Source organism: Mustela nivalis, assembly GCF_964662115.1.
Source record: "Mustela nivalis genome assembly, chromosome: 6".
NCBI classification, from domain to species: domain Eukaryota; kingdom Metazoa; phylum Chordata; class Mammalia; order Carnivora; family Mustelidae; genus Mustela; species Mustela nivalis.
In genome coordinates this window covers 665,036-686,770 of record NC_139025.1, presented here as the reverse complement: position 1 = coordinate 686,770, position 21,735 = coordinate 665,036, and the positions used below count along the sequence as shown (strand labels likewise).

The following is a 21,735-nucleotide window of genomic DNA, read 5'->3' as shown; positions in this document are numbered from 1 at the left end:
TACAGCGTTTCTGGCCTCTTCCAATCTTTATACAGAGATTGGTGTGCACATGGAAGCAGTATTTTTCTCCCAAACTTCTGACTCATTTGTATGAGGAAGTCAGGCGTACTTTGTACCCTTCCTCCTCAACCCACCAACAAAGCCGTCCTTTCTCATGGTTTCTGACACATGCAGGATGTGGGTTCTCACACTGTGTCTTGCACAGTAATACACAGCTGTGTCCTCAGGCCTCAGACTTCTCAGTTCCATGTAGGCTGTGTTTGTGGATGTGTCTGCTGTAAGCGTGACTCTAGCCTGGAATTTCTGTGCAATATTTGTAGCACCATCTTCAGGGTCAATTCGTCCCATCCACTCAAGCCCTCGTTCTGGGGCCTGTCGCACCCAGTGCATATAGTAGTCTGTGAATGTGTATCCAGATGCCTTGCAGGAGACCTTCACAGATGCTCCAGGATTCCTCACCTCTGCCCCAGACTGTAACAGATGCACCTGGGCGTACACACCTGTGGAGAGAGAGCAGGTGGGGATGAATTCATCTTTGATTGGCCTTTTTCTCCTCCGCGGCCCAGAGACTGGGAGTCACTTACCTGTAGCCAGGGCAACCAAGAAGATAATTCTCCAGCTCCAGGTCATGGTGACTGGCTGTGCTCTCAGAGGATTCTGTAGTGGAGGGTGCAGTTGTTGGGTGATGCTCTCAGTGCACAGATATTCCCCTACTTACCAAGATGCAGCTTGGACTATTTGCATATTCATAAGGAATAGTATTTCATACTCAAGACCAGACCCTTCAAAAGAAGAAGCAGATTCACATCACAGGGACTGATCTCAGTCATATGGTGAGGACATATGTCCTAATCCTTGTTGAGAGCATGGGTACCCTGCAGCTCCCTGAACTGTGTTTAGACAGAGCTTCTCCACTGAATGAAAAAAAGCCCAGGAAATGCTCCTCATGCAACCCCACCTTGGAATGACAGAGAGACACCCTGAATCTATTCTTGGCTCTGCTGTCTGAATAACTTACTTGTGGATTGGTGTGTCTCCAAAATACTGCACCCATGAGCTTATAAGTGCATTCATTCCTCTATCTCTTTAAAATTAAGACATCTAAAGTCCTGGGATATTATCCTCTTCAAATATGCTTCTCATTGCCTTGAGTTTGGTAAATACAATAGAACAGGATATCTACACACCCGGTAGCTTTCCCTGTCTTACTTATATGTTACATTGTTTTCTGCAGAAGAAAACCCTGAATTCTGAGAGGAAAGATGTCCCCAGAGCCATGGGTACCTGTTCTTGGGTCAGCAGCTCTGTGATGGTTGGTCCTGAGCAACCCATGCCTTCCAAACCCTGTCCTGCAGGGAGGATGCTGTCCTGGCTCATGGAGTATTTACTGCAGTGTTTCTACTCCAATATTACATGGCAAAGGGAAGCAGGACATGTCAACTCACATGTGCCTTTGGAATTAAAGTACTTGAGATGGCCCATGCACCCTTTCAGGTTCCCATCACCCTGAACCTGAAGATAAGTGTCAAATGGGAAAGGCTCCCTCTCTGTACCAGAAAGAGAGAGATGTCCTTAGCACCAGATTAGGACTTTAAGAGCCCGGATGCTTTACAAACAAACCTTATATCTTTACTAATTTATTTCCACAAACCCATGCTTCTTTTTATTATCATTCTTCACAAATTTACTGTTGATCTTTACAAAGGTTTCAGAGTTTTCTGCTTTGCTCACATCTTTGTGTCTTACATTTTTATGACTCTTATTGTACTGCTAGGTATTTACACCAAAGATACAGATGTAGTGAAAAGAAGGGGCATATGCACCCCAATGTTCATAACAGCAATGTCCACAGTGGAAAGAGTTGAGATGTTTGGATAAAGAAGATGTGGTCCATGTATACAATGGGATATTACTAAGCCATCAGAAAGTATGAATACCCAACTTTTGTATCAACGTGGATGGTACTGGAGGAGATTATACTGTGCGAAATAAGTCAAGCAGAGAAAGTCAATTATTGTGGAACATCATGAATGTCATGGTGGACATTAGGAGAAAGAATGTACAAGTGAAGGGGTGCAGATTGGAAAGGGTGATGAACCATGAGAGATTGTGGACTTCGGGAAACATTCTGAGGGTTTTAGACAGGAGCGGGTTAAGGGGATGGCTCAGCCTGATGATGGGCATGAAGGAGGTCATGTATTGCATGGAACCCTGGGTGTTCTATATAAACAATTAGTGTTGGAACACTGAATCAAAACTAATGACGTACTGCATAGTGACTAACATAACATAATAAAAAACTGAAAAGAAATTTAAAAAATAAAAAATAAATAAAAATTTAAGAAACCAAGTCTGCTTTTGAAAGAAAAAATAATAAAAAATAAAAATAAGAATGAAAATAAAATAAATGCAAAATTAAGTTCATTTTCACTGGTTTTCTTATGTCAATTTAATTGTTAAAACAGCTGAAGGTCCTAGAAAGGCAAGTGGTAAAACTTTCTGTCCCTAAAATGTGTGTGATGTGCCTTTAGGGAGCTCTTCCAATGACACCATGTGCTCTGATAACATCTCCTGTAAGACTGAGATGGCCTCACAAGACCTGCACACTCTACAGGGAAAACCCAAGCAAAGAATCTCTGAATCCACCCGGGAGCCCCTTCCCTGGAGCCCCCAGCTGCACTGACACAGTCTGTAGTCATTGAGAGTCCATAAACTCTGGGGGATATTGGGGTGGGGCCTCTAATCTCCTTTAGGTTCCTGGGATTGAAGGTTACATCTGATTGTATGTGCTCATGCACATGCATGCAGCTCACAGTCTGCTCCACACCCACTATCCAATAACATGCACCGATGCTGTTGCTGGGACCAGGTGTGTGCCTCCATTTGTGACGACACAACAAAAGCAAAGAATTCAAGCAGAGCCTGGGAAGTGCATGCACGTTGGGTTTTTGTGTTCTTCCAGCACCTGGGACCCTGCAGACGCTGTGGACAGAAGAGCCCATGCTTGCTCCTCAGAGGGTCATTCCTGGGTTGACCCACCCTGTCATTGCTGCCATCACTGAGCCCTTGGCATGTGGGGAAAGCCCCAGTAGACCTGAAGCCCCAGGAGGTCCCCTTTCCCAGTGGGCACAGCCAGGACACTAAGGACAGGACTCTGGAGGTCACTAGACAGGGAAGTCTTTCCAAAACTAAGCTGGTGCTGATGCAGGGACAGGTGATCTGGAATGCTGTCTTGTTGGGTCAGGGTCCCCTGCTTGAGTGACAATGAAGGGTCTCTGAGATAGGGGTGTCCTCCCAGAATTCAGTCTACTTCTCACCTATGCAGATGGGCTACATGAAGAACTGGCCTGTCTTTCTAACATTTCCAGAACAGCTGGTAATTCACATAAGAAGGCACAGTGGGGGAGACGCATCTGCTTCTGGTTCGGATAAACTGTCTCATCATAAGAGCTTGATGTTGTATGTAGAAAGTCCTTGTGGTTCTTCTTCAGAGACAGCTGTGCTTCTGGGTATGGGGAGGATTGTGGTGACTGCAAGAGTGTCCCATCCTCCAGCCTGTACTCTGGGCTTGTATGGTTGGGCTTCATGCACCACACAGCAGGATCAGTGGTGTGTGTGCCTCAGACCTGGCTGGATACTGGCTTCATGCCCACAAAACATGAGGTTGTATTAGTGAATGTACTCTGGAATATGCATGGTCCTGCTGGACAGTGTGGACACCGACACCAGCAGATGTGAGGCTGGTTCTGGGATTGAGGACAGACATGAGAAGTCATCCCCTGACTATTTTGTACCTGAAACTGTGAGTCAGGGTGACCCCATGCCTATGGGAGAGATAATCCTGAGAACTGGGGTGGAAGAGAAGCAGCACCAAGTTATTGACTCATCTGATGCTGCTCCACATCTCCTGGTGGGCAGGGAAGTAGAGTGACAGGTTAGTGGGGTCAGTGCTTGAATATCTTCCCCAGATTCCAGACAATCACTCCTCACCAGACAGCTTTCTTTCTGTCCCTTCATGGGGCTGCCTTCTGCCGGTCATCCCCTCTTCTGACACCTTCCCATTGTACCTCAAGCAACACTTTCTCCTGTGATGCTCCCAGAAGCCTCACAGATGTTCCTGGAAAATCTAATGAAGCATAGAGAGAGGTACTGGTCAAGACCACAAGGCCACAGGGAGGCCACAGTGTGAGGCCCAGGATGGAGGATCCAGGATTCGGTCTGGAAAGTGTTGTAGGGTCTTTGTCCTCAATGTGGTATCACCATTGTCCCTGAGTGTCTCTTTCTTGTCCTCAGAAAGATCTGCATTTTGTAGCCCCTCAGTTTTAATCCCTTCCTGTGTCTGTGGTGTGAGTTTTCTTCTGTGAGGAGGAGCACTATTCCCAATATGAGGCCTTACCCTCCTATGCACCCTTCCCAAAGTCTCCACGTCCTTGTCCCATCACATGTTAGGCTTCATATTGGTAAATTATATCACGTGGATATTATATCAGCAACTGAAGGATCAGTTAGTTATGATGGAAGGCTTCTCCCATCCAGCACCTCAATCTAAGCATTCTCATGGACGCACTGGAAGTTCTGGTCTCTGTGTGCACACAGCAAACACAAGACCTTCAGAAACAGCTGGTGATCTTGGGGACTGGAGAAATTTCACCTGAGATCTTGGGTAAGTTCTCTTCCTACTTCTGATAGTTTTATTAACATCATGTTCTTAGGTATTTCCATTCCCATTGTCCAGGGACACTATTTATCCCTTATACCTATTGGTCACTTATTTTTTCTTTCACTAATTTTTATGGGTCTTGAAAGAATTGGTCATCAGTCTTTATAGTCCAATAATTCATTACTAACAACCATAAGGCTCATTCCTTCATCTTCTACTATACAAATGGGAAGCCTTATTAGAAAGACTAATTCTTTGCCTTTGACTTGGCAGAGCCATCACAAATTTTCAACTGACCCACAATAAAATCCCCAATTTACTGTCTTTTCTTGGGATTATTAAAGCATTTTTAATAAACTTATTTATTTTTTAAAATTTCTTTTCAGTGTTTCAGAGTTCATCGTTTATGCACCACACCCAGTGCTCCATGCAATATGTGCCCTCCATAATACCCACCACCTGGTTCTCCCAATCTCCCAAACCCTGCCCCTTCAAAACCCTCAGATGGTTTTTCAGAGTGCATAGTCTTTCATGGTTCACCTCCGCTTCCAATTTCCCTCAAGTCCCTTCTCCTCTCCATCTCCCCTTGTCCTCCATGCTATTTGTTATGCTCCACGGGTGAATGGATAAGGAAGATGTGGTCCATATACACTATGGAGTATTATGCCTCCATCAGAAAGTATGACTACCCAACTTTTGTAGCAATATGGACGGGACTGGAAGAGTTTATGCTGAGTGAAATAAGTCAAGCAGAGAAAGTCAATTATCATATGGTTTCACTTATTTGTGGAGCAACCAGGTCTTTCTGTCACAAAACTTGGAGACACTGAGAAGCCTTGACAGAAACTCACAGAGCTTGTGGAGATGCTGTGGGCTGTCAACAACCACAAGGGACATTTATACCTGTTCTCTCTGTGCACATCCATGGAAAACTTTAAATAAAGATAAAAGAATGGAACTATTATTTAAACAATTAACATCAGAACACTTGAGATCAGAATGCATGCTGTTAGTTAAAGACAGTTCTTCATTTCTTAAATGGGGATCATTGTACTTCTATGTTCATATTTATTGTCATGATGATATCAATTATATTTATCCCAGTGCTTCACTCTTGGCAATTTTGGTTTTTGTCATTTTGATGATTTATTCCAAAAATGGAGGACTCTTTTGCATTTCCACAGATTTACAAACTGTTTACTGTGTTTCTGTGTGGGAGAAGTTAATAGAGCATTTAGCTGGAAACCATCGAGAGGAGACCAGCCATCAACCAACCTTTTGTCCTGGATCATGAGCTTCATGGTTCTTGAGTCAGAGGGATTGTGAGTGCACCCTGTTGGTCCCAGTGCACCAGCAGGTGTCACAGACCCTTGCAGAGATACAGGGACTCCTCTTTTGCCTTCCCCATTTATCCAACATGCAAAGAGTTACCCTCTCAGCATAACCACTATGGATTGTCCTATTGATAGGATATGTCCTCATACTTACTTCCTTTACTTGAGCTCCACACTCTGCTCATAGGCAACAATATCTAATATTTATTTTATTCAGACATGAGCAGGAATGTTGGATCAAGTCCCTATGATCTATCAGGTGCTCTTAAGCCACTGAAGTTTTTCCCTCCTGAGGGTATAAATTCATAGGTTCTATTGTATGGGAAATGTCTCCTCTATCAGTAAGGTGAGGGTCAGCTGCTTTTCTTGGGAGGAATAGTCCTAGAAACCACTTCTCTATATGCTTCCGTTTATATTTGATGTGAATCACTAATGAGATTTCCATTGGTCTGAGAATTGTCTTCAGCAGGTATTGGATTTTAGTCATTCTGTCAGGTATGAGGTGACATCTTGCCATGGTTTTGATTTGTGCTTCCCCGATGATGGCTAACGTTCAGCATCTTTTCATGTACCTGATAACCATGTGGATGTCGTATTTCAATAAGTGTTTATTACTTCCTTTCTTCTGACCATTTTTTAACTGTATTATTTGCATGTTTAGTGTGGGAAAGTCTTTATAGATTATGGATATTAAACTTTATCAGATAAGTTTTTTTCAGATATCTTCTCCCATTTAAGATTCATATGTGGAATTTATGAAGAAAAACAAATGAACATAAGTGAAGTAGGAAAAGAAAAAAATGAAGGAGGGAAACAACCATAAGTGACTCTTAGTAATAGAGAACAGACCGCAGGTTGCTGGAGGGAGACGAGTGAGGACTGGGGAGATGGATGATGAGCTTGAAAGAAGGCACCAGTTTTGATGAACACTAGGTGTTGTATGTAATGATGAATCACTGAATTATACTCCAGAAGCCAATATTACCCTGTGTGGTAACTAATAAAATTTAAATTAAATATAAAATAAGAAAAATGCAGCAGGTACTGGAATACATGTGTGGTGTCAGACAGTGAGGACCTGGGAACAACACATCGTAAACATGCATTCTCAAGCTTGGGCTTGTTCCTGCGGAGGAATGGGAGGTGCAAGGAAAGGCCAGCTGACACTTGCCCATGCTTCATGAGTTCTCAGATGCACTGCTGTGAACCAGCCTGGCCCAGAAGCTCAGGACGACCACAATTGGGCAGGATGTGGGATGCAAGGTGTTTGGACAGCTGCCAGTGAGGTGTGGGCACAGACGAGTTAGGAAATGCCAACCCATATGGCACCACACAGAGAGTCATGACTGTTTTTGTTAATTATGTCCACAACCAGTCAGGGAGAAAATGGATAAATGCAAAAAGTTGAGTCTCTTTACTCTAGATCCCAATGAATATCCCTTTGGGACATAATTTATCTATTTCTACCTAAATTAGAGAAAACGTTGAAATTATTATGAAACTATAAAACCATTCACTAAACATATGAGCATAAATTTTCTGTTAGTTGTTAAAAATGCCTGCCTTTAATTGTTTATTTTAGAAAAAAAACCCCACATAATATGTAGAATCTTAAATATTTGAAATGCAATGGTGACAAGCATATACACCACATGATTTCACACTGAAGCATCTCCAACAGAGTCTCATTTCTTCCACCACACCTGACGTGTGGACCAGTCCTGCAATGATCAGGGCCTCAGGACTGGACCTTAGTTTTGCCCCTCATAAGATGTCATCTGCATCTTTCCAAGAGCTTCCTGGTGTTACTGGTTTAACCGAGTAGAGTTGAGATACATAGAGTATGTTAATGTTTACTGGTTGTGTTGTTCTATTCTTCTGTCACATACAAAGGACATAAACAGAAGGCAACTATACAAAAGTTAAAATAAAGCAAATAAATAGTCAAGAAGCAAAATTTAAAAATAGGCAAGTAACTCCCTAACCCTACAAGCTATAAAACTTTGAACAGTGTGGAGATTCCTCAAGAAATTAAAAATAGAACTTCCCTATGATCCTGCCATTGCACTCCTGGATATTTACCCCAAAGATACAGATGTAGTGAAAAGAAGGGTCATCTGTACTCCAATGTTTATAGCAGCAATGGTCACAGTCGCCAAACTGTGGAAAGAACCAAGATGCCCTAAAACAGATGAATGGATAAGGAAGATGTGGTCCATATACACTATGGAGTATTATGCCTCCATCAGAAAGGATGAATACCCAACTTTTGTAGCAACATGGACGGGACTGGAAGAGATTATGCTGAGAGAAATCAGTTAAGCAGAGAGAGTCAATTATCATATGGTTTCACTTATTTGTGGAGCATAACAAATAGCATGGAGGACATGGGGAGTTAGAGAGGAGAAGGGATTTGGGGGAAATTGGAAGGGGAGATGAGTCATGAGAGACTATGGACTCTAAAACACAATCTGAGGGGTTTGAAGTGGTGGTAGTGTGGGGGGGTTGGGGTACCAGTTGGTGGGTATTATAGAGGGCATGGATTGCATGAAGCACTGGGTGTGGTGAAAAAATAATGAATACTGTTTTTCTGAAAATAAATTAATTAATTTAATAAATGGAAAACACAGGTGTATGTATCAAAAAGTTCAGGTTAGAAGGTTATTATGGAATTTGATGTACTGGACATCTCACTGTGATGGTAAATAGGTTAAAAAATTATCTATATTAAAAAAAATGAGCCCTGTCCATGTTACTACAAAATTTGGATATTCATCCTTTCTGATGGAGGCATAATACTCCATAGTGTATATGGACCACATTTTCCATCCATTCGTCCATTGAAGGGCATCTTGGTTCTTTCCATAGTTTGGTGACCGTGGCCATTGCTGCTATAAACATTGGGATACATATTGCCCTTCTTTTCACGACATCTGTATCCTTGGGTTAAATACCCAGGAGTGCAATAGCAGGGTCATAGGGAAGTTCTATTTTTAATTTCTTGAGGAATCTCCACACTGTTCTCCAAAGAAGCTGCATCAACTTGCATTCCCACCAACTTTTGTAGCAATATGGAGGGGACTCGAAGAGATTATGCTGAGTGAAATAAGTCAAGCAGTGAGAGTCAATTATCATGTGGTTTCACTTACTTGTGAAGCATTAGGAAAAACACAGATGACTTTAGGAGAAGGAAAGAAAAAGTGAAATGGGGTGAATCAGAGGGGGAGATGAACCACGAGAGACTGTGGCCTCTGAGAAACAAACTGAGTGTTTTGGAAGCGAGGGGGTGTGGGGATGGATGAGCCTGGTGGTCGGTATTAAGGAGGGCATCTAGTGTATGGAGCATAAGGTGTGTTGCATAAACAATGATTCTTGGAACTCTGAGAAAATAAAATCATATTTAAAAATTTTATATTCACTTGGGTGTGTATGTGTGTCTCTGTGATTGTTTGTGACTTTCAAACTCTATCCACACAACATCCTGGTGCAGGTTTCCTCTTCTATTCCATGTTGTCATTAATATTGATACTGTGAGTACAGTTCAAGTTTGACACTGTACCAGGGCTGTTAATTCTCTTGCTTTGCATTGTTGATGCCTCTGTAGGCTCATATCCAGCACGCACTTTACACTGGTTTTGACAAGCTTGCACACTGAGCTGGTTGATCCTCTAATGAACAGAGAGTGTAGCTGGGAATCCTGTAAAGTTCAGATGACACACAGGGAGATATTTGTAATTCATCGGTATTTAGAGACAGGAACAAGCAAGTATAATTGACACTGTCTTTTGTGCTGTTCATAAAGTTGTTGTCCCAAATTTCTAAATCAGAGACTGAAGAGGAAGCACGGAATCATGTGTCCAGAGAGGCTCCCTTGGGGAAAAAGCTTGAAGGCATTAATGGCAAAGGCCCTGACAGGAAACCTGCCCATATCATCAGCTGTGCCTGCTCCTGGGGCTTAAAGACAGAACTGGTGAGTGGTGTGCACCCCCTGGTGGTCCAGATCCCGTCCTACAGTGAGGATTGTGTCTGGGCTCACACTGATGTCCCCTCTCTGTGTCTGTTGCAAGTTATACATGGCCGTGTCCTTGGCTCTCAGGCTATTCATCTGCAGATACAGCGTGTTCTTGCCGTTGTCTCTGGAGATGGTGAATTGGCCCTTCACAGAGTCTGCATAGCTTGTGCTGCTTCCATCATTGCTAATACTTGCGACCCACTGCAGCCCCTTCCCTGGAGCCTTGCGAAACCAGTTCATGTAGTAGCTGCTGAAGGTGAAACCAGAGGCTGCACAGGAGAGTCTCAGGGACCCACTAGGCTTCACTAGGTCTCCCCCAGATTCCACCAACTGCATCTCACACTGGACACCTGCAGACACAAGACATCCTTGTCAGGAAACTGTCACACACCCACTCTTTGTCTCACTCATATCCACTCTCACACTCACAGTCTCTTATTCTGTGTAAATTACCTTATAAATTATAGAGCAACAAGGAAAACCCAGCCCAGCACAAACTCCATGGTGAGTTTTCTCTGTCCTCTCCTGATTACTGAGTGGGAACAGCTGGAAATCCTGTGGCTGGGTTGCCTCTCCAAGCTGCAGGGTCCAGACTGGGCTGTTTTAATCTGCAGAGGGAGGTCCATATTTGCATGCCCTCTAACTATATATCCAGCTTGGGATCTAAGCTGATGGAGAGGGCAGTGACCAGAGCAGGTGTGACTGCTGTGACTTTGTGGCATTGACAGGGTTTGGGAAAAATTATTTTTTTATTATATGATTTTCCAGAGTACACACTTGGCCTCCTGTGCTCTTTCTACACATTTACCCACATCTTGGGGTGTTTGTTTCATGTTACACCATAAAGAGTTTTGAACATACACCCATAATTATAGAGGTTGTGTAAGGTGTCCAAGAGCATGTGTGGGGTGTGAGCCCCAGGAATTGGCCTGGGGTCCTCCCCCCACAGACCTCATGTCCTCTGAATCACCTGTAGGACAGAGTGGGCAGGTTCATGAGGAAGGTGGAATCTCTGCTGTTGATGGGGACAAGATGATTTTGCTTCTTTTCGATTTTCTCTAAAAAGTAGAGAGAATTAGTGTTTGTGCAGTTCTATTTTCAAGTCTCTAACATTTCAGTATCTCTACGTTCCTCCCAAGTCATCTCTGGCATTATCTGCAATAGCTGTGATGAGTGTACTTCACACAGGATGAAATGCACAACTGAAGATTGTGTGATATGGTAAACCCTTTTGTCAGAATCAGCATTATCCAGAGCAAGCAAATCAATTTCCCACAAAATTTCATGTATTTTCTTTGCAATTCTTCCTTCCTCATTCCTTCTTCACTCTGTCCCCACATTATTAATGATCTCATGTTACCTTACACAAGCTTTAATTTTCTAGAATATATAATTTTGTAACTGTATTAAATTTAACTTTATTTCTACTTCTATTGCTCAAATACTTGACAAGACCACGATATTTATTACTTTTTTTAATGTTTTTATTTACTTTTTTTTTGATAGGCAACATTCCAAAGATGACAAAGAGCACAATATGTTCAGTTTTTTAAAAATTTCTTTTCAGTATTCCAGAATTCATTCTTTATGCATTACACCCAGTGCTGTGGAAAGAACCAAGATGCCCTAAAACAGATGAATGGATAAGGAAGATGTGGTCCATATACACTATGGAGTATTATGCCTCCATCAGAAAGGATGAATACCCAACTTTTGTAGCAACATGGACGGGACTGGAAGAGATTATGCTGAGTGAAATCAGTCAAGCAGAGAGAGTCAATTATCATATGGTTTCACTTATTTGTGGAGCATAACAAATAGCATGGAGGACAAGGGGAGTTAGAGAGGAGAAGGGAGTTGGGGCAAATTGGAAGGGGAGGTGAGTTATGAGAGACTATGGACTCTAAAACACAATCTGAGGGGTTTGAAGTGGTGGGGGTGTGGGGGTTTGGGGTACCAGGAGGTGGGTATTATAGAGGGCACGGATTGCATGGAGTGTGGTGAAAAAATAATGAATACTGTTTTTCTGAAAATAAATAAATTGAAAAAAATTTAAAAAAAAAGAAATAAGTCAAGCAGAGAGTCAATTATCATATGGTTTCACTTATTTGTGGAGCATAACAAATAACATGGAGGACATAGGGAGATGGAGAGAAGGGAATTGAGGGAAATTGGTGGTGCAGATGAAGCAGGAGAGACTGTGGACTCTGAAAAAACAATATGAGGCTTTTGAAGGGGCGGGGGTTTGGAGTGAGCCCGGTGGTGGGTATTATGGAGGGCACATATTTCATGGAACACTGGGCATGGTACATAAACAATGAATTCTGGTACACAGGAAAGAAATTTAAAAAATTTAAAAAGCGAAGATGGCGGAGAAGTAGCAAGCTGAGACTGCTTCAGCTAGCCGGAGATCAGCTAGATAGCTTATCTAAAGATTGCAAACACCTGAAAATCCATCGGCAGACCGAAGAGAAGAAGAACAGCAATTCTGGAAACAGAAAAACAACCACTTTCTGAAAGGTAGGACCGGCGGAGAAGTGAATCCAAAGCAACGGGAAGATAGATCCCGGGGGGAGGGGCCGGCTCCTGGCAAGCAGCGGAGCAACAAAGCACAAAATCAGGACTTTTAAAAAAGTCTGTTCCGCTGAGGGACATCGCTCCAGAGGCTAAACCGGGGCGAAGCCCACGCGGGGTCAGCGTGGCCTCAGGTCCCGCAGGGTCACAGAAGGATCGGGGGTGTCTGAGTGTCGCAGAGCTTGCGGGTATTGGAACAGGAAAGCCAGCTACAGAAACAGAGCCGACAGTGAGCTCGCAGCTCGGGGTGACCTTGAACCGGTCGCAGGCTCGGTGAGCTCGGAGCGCGGCCGGAGGTCAGGCAGACGGGAGTAACTGGGCGCTGTTCTCTGAGGGCGCACTGAGGAGTGGGGCCCTGGGCTCTCGGCTCCTCCGGGCCGGAGACCAGGAGGCCGCCATTTGTGTTCCCGTCCTCCGGAACTCTACGGAAAGCGCTCAGGGAACAAAAGCTCCTGAAAGCAAACCCGAGCGGATTACTCACCCCGGCCCCAGGTAAGGGCGGTGCAATTCCGCCTGGGGCAAAGACACTTGAGAATCACTACAACAGGCCCCTCCCCCAGAAGATCAACAAGAAATCCAGCGGAGACCAAGTTTACCTACCAAGGAGTGCGGTTTCAATACCAAGGAGAGCAGCAGAATTCCAGAGGAGGAGAAAGCCAAGCACGGAACTCATGGCTTTTTTCCTGTGATTTTTTTTAGTATTGCAGTTAATTTAATTTTTTCTTTTTCATTTTTTATTTTTTTTTTCTTCTCGCCTTTGGGTAAAAATTTTGTTTTTCTTGTAACTATTACCTTTTTCTATTTTAACGATTTTTTACTAGTTTATCAAATATATATATATTTTCTTTTTTACATTTTTCTTACGTGTTTTCTTTTTTAAAAAAATTATTTTCTTTTCTTTTTTTTTTTCTTTTTTTTTTCTTTCTTCCTTTTTGAACCTCTTTTTATCCCCTTTCTCCCCACTCACGATTTTGGATCTCTTCTAATTTTGTTAAAGCATATTTTCCTAGGGTTGTTGCCACCCTTTTAGTATTTTACTTGCCCCTTCATTTACTATTATCTGGACAAAATGACAAGACAGAAAAATTCAACACAAAAAAAAGAACAAGAGCCAGTACTAAAGGCTAGGGACCTAATCAATACAGACATCAGTAATATGTCAGATCTAGAGTTCAGAATGACAATTCTCAAGGTTCTAGCCGGGCTCGAAAAAGGCATGGAAGATATTAGAGAAACCCTCTCGAGAGATATAAAAGCCCTTTCTGGAGAAATAAAAGAACTAAAATCTAACCAAGTTGAAATAAAAAAAGCTATTAATGAGGTGCAATCAAAAATGGAGGCTCTAACTGCTAGGATAAATGAGACAGAAGAAAGAATTAGTTATATAGAAGACCAAATGACAGAGAATAAAGAAGCTGAGCAAAAGAGGGACAAACAGCTACTGGACCATGAGGGGAGAATTCGAGAGATAAGTGACACCCTACAACGAAACAACATTAGAATAATTGGGATTCCAGAAGAAGAAGAAAGAGAGAGGGGAGCAGAAGGTATACTGGAGAGAATTATTGGGGAGAATTTCCCCAATATGGCAAAGGGAACGAGCATCAAAATTCAGGAGGTTCAGAGAACACCCCTCAAAATCAATAAGAATAGGCCCACACCCCATCACCTAATAGTAAAATTTACAAGTTTCAGTGACAAAGAGAAAATCCTGAAAGCAGCCCGGGAAAAGAAGTCTGTAACATACAATGGTAAAAATATTAGATTGGCAGCTGACTTATCCACAGAGACCTGACAGGCCAGAAAGAGCTGGCATGATATTTTCAGAGCACTAAACGAGAAAAACATGCAGCCAAGAATACTATATCCAGCTAGGCTATCATTAAAAATAGAAGGAGAGATTAAAAGCTTCCAAGACAAACAAAAACTGAAAGAATTTGCAAACATCAAACCAGCTCTACAGGAAATCTTGAAAGGGGTCCTCTAAGCAAATAGAGAGCCTACAAATGGTAGATCAGAAAGGAACACAGACCATATACAGTAACAGTCACCTTACAGGCAATACAATGGCACTAAATTCATATCTCTCAATAGTTACCCTGAATGTGAATGGGCTAAATGCCCCTGTCAAAAGACACAGGGTATCAGAATGGATAAAAAAACAAAACCCATCTATATGTTGCCTCCAAGAAACTCATTTTAAGCCCGAAGACACCTCCAGATTTGAAGTGAGGGGGTGGAAAAGAATTTACCATGCTAATGGACATCAGAAGAAAGCAGGAGTGGCAATCCTTATATCAAATCAATTAGATTTTAAGCCAAAGACTATAATAAGAGATGAGGAAGGACACTATATCATACTCAAAGGGTCTGTCCAACAAGAAGATTTAACAATTTTAAATATCTATGCCCCCAACGTGGGAGCAGCCAACTATATAAACCAATTAATAACAAAATCAAAGAAACACATCAACAATAATACAATAATAGTAGGGAAATTTAACACTCCCCTCACTGAAATGGACAGGTCATCCAAGCAAAAGATCAGCAAGGAAATAAAGGCCTTAAACAACACACTGGACCAGATGGACATCACAGATATATTCAGAACATTTCATCCCAAAGCAACAGAATACACATTCTTCTCTAGTGCACATGGAACATTCTCCAGAATAGATCACATCCTCGGTCCTAAATCAGGACTCAACCGGTATCAAAAGATTGGGATCATTCCCTGCATATTTTCAGACCACAATGCTCTAAAGCTAGAACTCAACCACAAAAGGAAGTTTGGAAAGAACCCAAATACATGGAGACTAAACAGTATCCTTCTAAAGAATGAATGGGTCAACCGGGAAATTAAAGAAGAATTGAAAAAAATCATGGAAACAAATGATAATGAAAAGACAAGGGTTCAAAATCTGTGGGACACAACAAAGGCAGTCCTGAGAGGAAAATATATAGCGGTACAAGCCTTTCTCACGAAACAAGAAAGGTCTCAGGTACACAACCTAACCCTACACCTAAAGGAGCTGGAGAAAGAACAAGAAAGAAACCCTAATCCCAGCAGGAGAAGAGAAATCATAAAGATCAGAGCAGAAATCAATGAAATAGAAACCAAAAAAAAAAAAAACAAACAAACAAACAATAGAACAAATCAACGAAAGTAGGAGCTGGTTCTTTGAAAGAATTAATAAAATTGATAACCCCCTGGCCCGACTTATCAAAAAGAAAAGAGAAAGGACCCAAATAAATAAAATCATGAATGAAAGAGGAGAGATCACAACTAACACCAAAGAAATACAAACTGTTATAAGAACATACTATGACAATTCTACGGCAATAAATTTGACAATCTGGAAGAAATGGATGCATTCCTAGAAACATATAAACTACCACAACTGAACCAGGAAGAAATAGAAAGCCGGAACAGACCCATAACCAGTAAGGAGATTGAAACAGTCATAAAAATCTCCAAACAAACAAAAGCCCAGGGCCAGACGGCTTCCCGGGGGAATTCTACCAAACATTTAAAGAAGAACTAATTCCTATTCTCCTGAAACTGTTCCAAAAAATAGAAATGGAAGGAAAACTTCCAAACTCATATTATGAGGCCAGCATCACCTTGATCCCAAAACCAGACAAGGATCCCACCAAAAAAGAGAGCTATAGACCGATATCCTTGATGAACACAGATGCGAAAATACTCAACAAAATACTAGCTAATAGGATTCAACAGTACATTAAAAAGATTATTCACCACGACCAAGTGGGATTTATTCCAGGGCTGCAAGGTTGGTTCAACATCCGCAAATCAGTCAATGTGATACAACACATCAATAAAAGAAAGAACAAGAACCATATGATACTCTCCATAGATGCTGAAAAAGCCTTTGACAAAGTACAGCATCCCTTCCTGATCAAAACTCTTCAAAGTGTAAGGATAGAGGGCACATACCTCAATATCATCAAAGCCATCTATGAAAAACCCACCGCAAATATCATTCTCAATGGAGAAAAACTGAAAGCTTTTCCACTAAGGTCAGGAACATGGCAGGGATGTCCATTATCACCACTGCTATTCAACATAGTACTAGAGGTCCTAGCCTCAGCAATAAGACAACAAAAGGAAATTAAAGGCATCCAAATCGGCAAAGAAGAAGTCAAATTATCACTCTTTGCAGATGATATGATACTATATGTGGAAAACCCAAAAGACTCCACTCCAAAACTGCTAGAACTTATACAGGAATTCAGTAAAGTGTTAGGATATAAAATCAATGCACAGAAATCAGTTGCATTTCTCTACACCAACAACAAGACAGAAGAAAGAGAAATTAAGGAATCAATCCCATTTACAATTGCACCTCAAACCATAAGATACCTAGGAATAAACCTAACCAAAGAGGCACAGAATCTATACTCAGAAAACTATAAAGTACTCATGAAAGAAATTGAGGAAGACACAAAGAAATGGAAAAATGTTCCATGCTCCTGGATTGGAAGAATAAATATTGTGAAAATGTCTATGCTACCTAAAGCAATTTACACATTTAATGCAATTCCTATCAAAGTACCATTCATATTTTTCAAAGAAATGGAACAAATAATGCTAAAATTTATATGGAACCAGAAAAGACCTCGAATAGCCAAAGGGGTATTGAAAAAGAAAGCCAACGTTGGTGGCATCACAATTCTGGACTTCAAGCTCTATTACAAAGCTGTCATCACCAAGACAGCATGGTACTGGCACAAAAACAGACCCATAGATCAATGGAACAGAATAGAGAACCCAGAAATAGACCCTCAAATCTATGCTCAACTAATCTTCCACAAAGCAGGAAAGAATGTCCAATGGAAAAAAGACAGCCTCTTCAATAAATGGTGCTGGGAAAATTGGACAGCCACATGCAGAAAAATGAAATTGGACCATTTCCTTACACCACACACAAAAATAGACTCAAAATGGATGAAGGACCTCAATGTGCGAAAGGAATCCATTAAAATCCTTGAGGAGAACACGGGCAGCAATCTCTTCGACCTCTGCCGCAGCAACATCTTCCTAGGAACAACGCAAAAGGCAAGGGAAGCAAGGGAAAAAATGAACTATCGGGATTTCATCAAGATCAAAAGCTTTTGCACAGCAAAGGAAACAGTTAACAAAATCAAAAGACAACTGACAGAATGGGAGAAGATATTTGCAAACAACATATCAGATATAGGACTGGTGTCCAGAATCTATAAAGAACTTAGCAATCTCAACACCCAAAGAACAAATAATCCAATCAAGAAATGGGCAGAGGACATGAACAGACATTTCTGCAAAGAAGACATCCAGATGGCCAACAGACACATGAAAAAGTGCTCCATATCACTCGGCATCAGGGAAATACAAATCAAATCCACAATGAGATATCACCTCACACCAGTCAGAATGGCTAAAATCAACAAGTCAGGAAATGACAGATGTTGGCGAGGATGCGGAGAAAGGGGAACCCTCCTACACTGTTGGTGGGAATGCAAGCTGGTGCAGCCACTCTGGAAAACAGCATGGAGGTTCCTCAAAATGTTGAAAATAGAACTGCCCTATGACCCAGCAATTGCACTATTGGGTATTTACCCTAAAGATACAAATGTAGTGATCCAAAGGGGCACGTGCACCCGAATGTTTATAGCAGCAATGTCCACAATAGCCAAACTATGGAAAGAACCTAGATGTCCATCAATAGATGAATGGATCAAGAAGAAGTGGTATATATACACAATGGAATACTATGCAGCCATCAAAAGAAATGAAATCTTGCCATTTGCTACAACAAGGATGGAAACAGAGCGTATCATGCTTAGCGAAATAAGTCAAGCAGAGAAAGACAACTATCATATGATCTCCCTGATATGAGGAAGTGGTGATGCAACATGGAGGCTTAAGTGGGTAGGAGAAGAATAAATGAAACAAGATTGGATTGGGAGGGAATCAAACTATAAGTGACTCTTAATCTCACAAAACATACTGAGGGTTTCTGGGGGGAGGGGTTTTGGGAGAAGGGGGAGGGATTATAGACATTGGGGAGGGTATGTGCTTTGGTGAGTGCTGTGAAGTGTGTAAACCTGGTGATTCACAGACCTTTACCCCTGGGGATAAAAATATATGTTTATAAAAAATAAAAAAAATTAAAAAAAAATTTAAAAAGCTAAAATCACTTGACAGGTTCTACAGTAGGAATTCAATAAAGTTTGGAATGTTGTGATTAAAAAACACAATGATATATTACCTTATACGATTTAGAAAGACTAAAATTAACAAGATAGGGAACAACAAATGTTGAAGAGGTTGTGAAGAAAGGGGAACCCTCTTATGCTGTTGATGGGAATGAAAGTTGTTACAGTCACTTTGGAAAACACTGTCTAGGTTCTTCAAAAAGTTAAAAATAGAACTACCCTTTGACTCAGTCACTGCACTACTATTTACCCCAAAGAAACATATGTAGTAAAAAAAGGGGTACATGAGCCCCAATATTCATAGGAGTAATGTTCACTATAGCAAACTGTGGAAGGAACTGAGGTGTTCTTCCATATATAAATGGTATGAAAATGACGATGTGGTCCATATATACAATTAAATATTACTCAGCCATCAGAAAGGATGAATACATACCATTTCATTGACTTGGATGGAACCGGAGGGTGTTATGTGAAATAGAATAAGTCAAGCAAAGAATGATAATTATGCTGTGATTTCACTTCTACGTGGAGCATAAGGAATAGTAAGGAGGACCACAGAGAATTCAATTATCATATGGTTTCTCTTACTTGTGGAGCATAAGGAATAACATGAAGGACATTAGGAGAGGGAAAGGGAAACTGAACTGCAGTAAATTGGAGAGGGAGATGAAACATGAGAGACCGTGGACTCTGAGAAACAAACTGAGGGTTTTAGAGTAGAGGGGGTGGAGGCAAGGGTGAGCCTGGTGGTGGGCATTAAGGAGGACATGTATTGCATGGAGCAGTGGGTGCGGTGCATAAGCAGTGAATCTTGGAACACTGAAAAATAATAAAATAAAATAAAATAAAATAAAATAAAATAAAATAAAATAAAATAAAATAAATGAAACAAGATGGGATTGGGAGGGAGACAAACCATAAGTGACTCTTAATCTCACAAAACAAACTGAGGGTTGCTGGGGGAGGGGGTTTGGGAGAAGGGGGTGGGATTATGGACATTGGGGAGGGTATGTGCTTTGGTGAGTGCTGTGAAGTGTGTAAACCTGGTGATTCACAGACCTGTACCCCTGGGGATAAAAATATATGTTTATAAAAAATAAAAAATTATATTAAAAAAATAATAAATAAAATAAAATAAAAAGAAATCAGAGAGTGAGACGAACCATGAGAGACTCTGGATTTTGGGAAACAAACAAGAGTTATAGAAGTGAGGGTGGTGGGGAATGGGGCAGCCAGGTGATGGGTATTAAGGAGGGCAGGTGACGTGATGAGTGTTATACACAACTAATGAATCTTTGAACACTTCACCAAAAACTAATAATGTACTATATGCTGGCTAAGTAAATATTAAAAAAGAATATAAACTTTTTTCAAGTTTTTAAATTTTTTTTTCAGTGTTCCAGAATTCATTGTTTATGCACCAAGGAAATAAGTGCTTTGAATGACACACTGGACCACTTAGAGTCCTTTATTATTTATTTGGGCCCTTTCTCTTTTATTTTGGTAAATTTAAGTGGAGGATTCTCAGATGTATTGTGTGTGTGTGTTTTTTTTTCCCACAAAGGATCATGTGATGTGATGAGCACATGGTTTTATACTGAACAGATGGAGTGTTGAATATTATATCAAAAGTCAATGATGTACTATACCTTGTCTAATTGAGTTAGAAAAAAAATATGCAGACCCTGGTTTCTTTGATCTGTTCTGTGTTTCGTAGTTTTTATATAATTTCTTCCTGCTCTAATCTTGCTATTTCCTTCCTTCTGCTATATTTAAGATTCAGCTGCTCTTTCTCTAGCATCTTTAATGTTAGGTTTTTTATTTGAGATTTTTCTTGGTTCTTGAGGTCTTCCTGTATGCTGTGTATTTCTGTCTTAGGAACGTCTTTGCTGCAGAGAAGTTACAGGATGGTGATAGAGTTTTTCTACTATTTTCTGAAATTTAATTTTATTTTTTTTAGTGGAGGTTTTATACTCCTGTGTGTATGTGTGTGTGTGTGTGTTTGTGTGTGTGTGTGTGTGTGTGTGTGATCTTCTGGCTCCGATGGAGGTTCTTGTGATCCACAGTGATTGCCACTGAGATTCTCATGAAGGTTCTGTTGACCTGCATCAGGATATTTGTAATTTATTGGTATTTAAGGACAAGAGGAAACTAATGTAACTGACATCTTTTTGTATATTTGTCTTCCTGCTACAACTAAGTTTCTAAGTCAGAGAGTGAATAGGTAAGCAGAGAATGATGTCAAGAAGGCTCCTTGGGGAAACTGCTCTATGGAGAGGAAACCCCAGACCCTGGCAGGAAATATGTCATAGACTCCATCTGTTTCTGCTCCTGGGACTAAAGACAGAACTGGTGAGGAGTGTGCACCCTCTGCTGGTCTGATACCCTTGTAGTTTGAGGTTTGTGTCTGGGCTCACACTGATGTCCCCTCACTGTGTCTCTTGCACAGTAATACAGGGCCGTGTCCTCAGCTCTCAGGCTGTTCACCTGCAGATACAGCGTGTTCTTTCCATTGTCTCTGGAGATGGTGAATTTGCCCTTCACAGAGTCTGCATAGTATGTGTAACTACTACTACTGCTAATATATGCAACCCACTGCAGCCCCTTCCCTGGAGTCTGCCGGACCCAGCTCATGCCATAGTTACTGAAGGTGAATCCAGAGGCTGCACAGGAGAGTCTCAGGGACCCCTCAGGCTTCACCAGGTCTCCCCCAGATTCCACCAGCTGCACCTCACACTGGACACCTGCAGACACAAGACATCCTGGTCAGGAAACTGTCACACACCCATGGTTTCTCTGACTCATATTCACTCACATCCTCAATGTCTGTTGTTCACCATGAATTACCTTTTAAAAGAGTAACAAGGGAAATCCAGCCAAGCACAAACTTCATGGTGAGTTCTTGGTGTTCTGCCCTGATCAGTGAATGTGGA

At 41.4% G+C, this 21,735-nt stretch overlaps 1 protein-coding gene across 1 annotated transcript in view; it reads right to left on the bottom strand.

Annotated features, from left to right (window-relative positions):
* LOC309867990 (uncharacterized protein) overlaps positions 1-21,735 on the bottom strand; it is a 368,605-nt gene that overhangs the window by 299,909 nt on the left and 46,961 nt on the right. The window contains exons 3-4 of the mRNA XM_082737339.1: positions 585-710; positions 169-500 (exon numbers count right to left, since the gene is read on the bottom strand). The gene's annotated coding sequence lies outside the window, so the exon portion shown is untranslated. The remainder of the gene's footprint in view (positions 1-168; positions 501-584; positions 711-21,735) is intronic.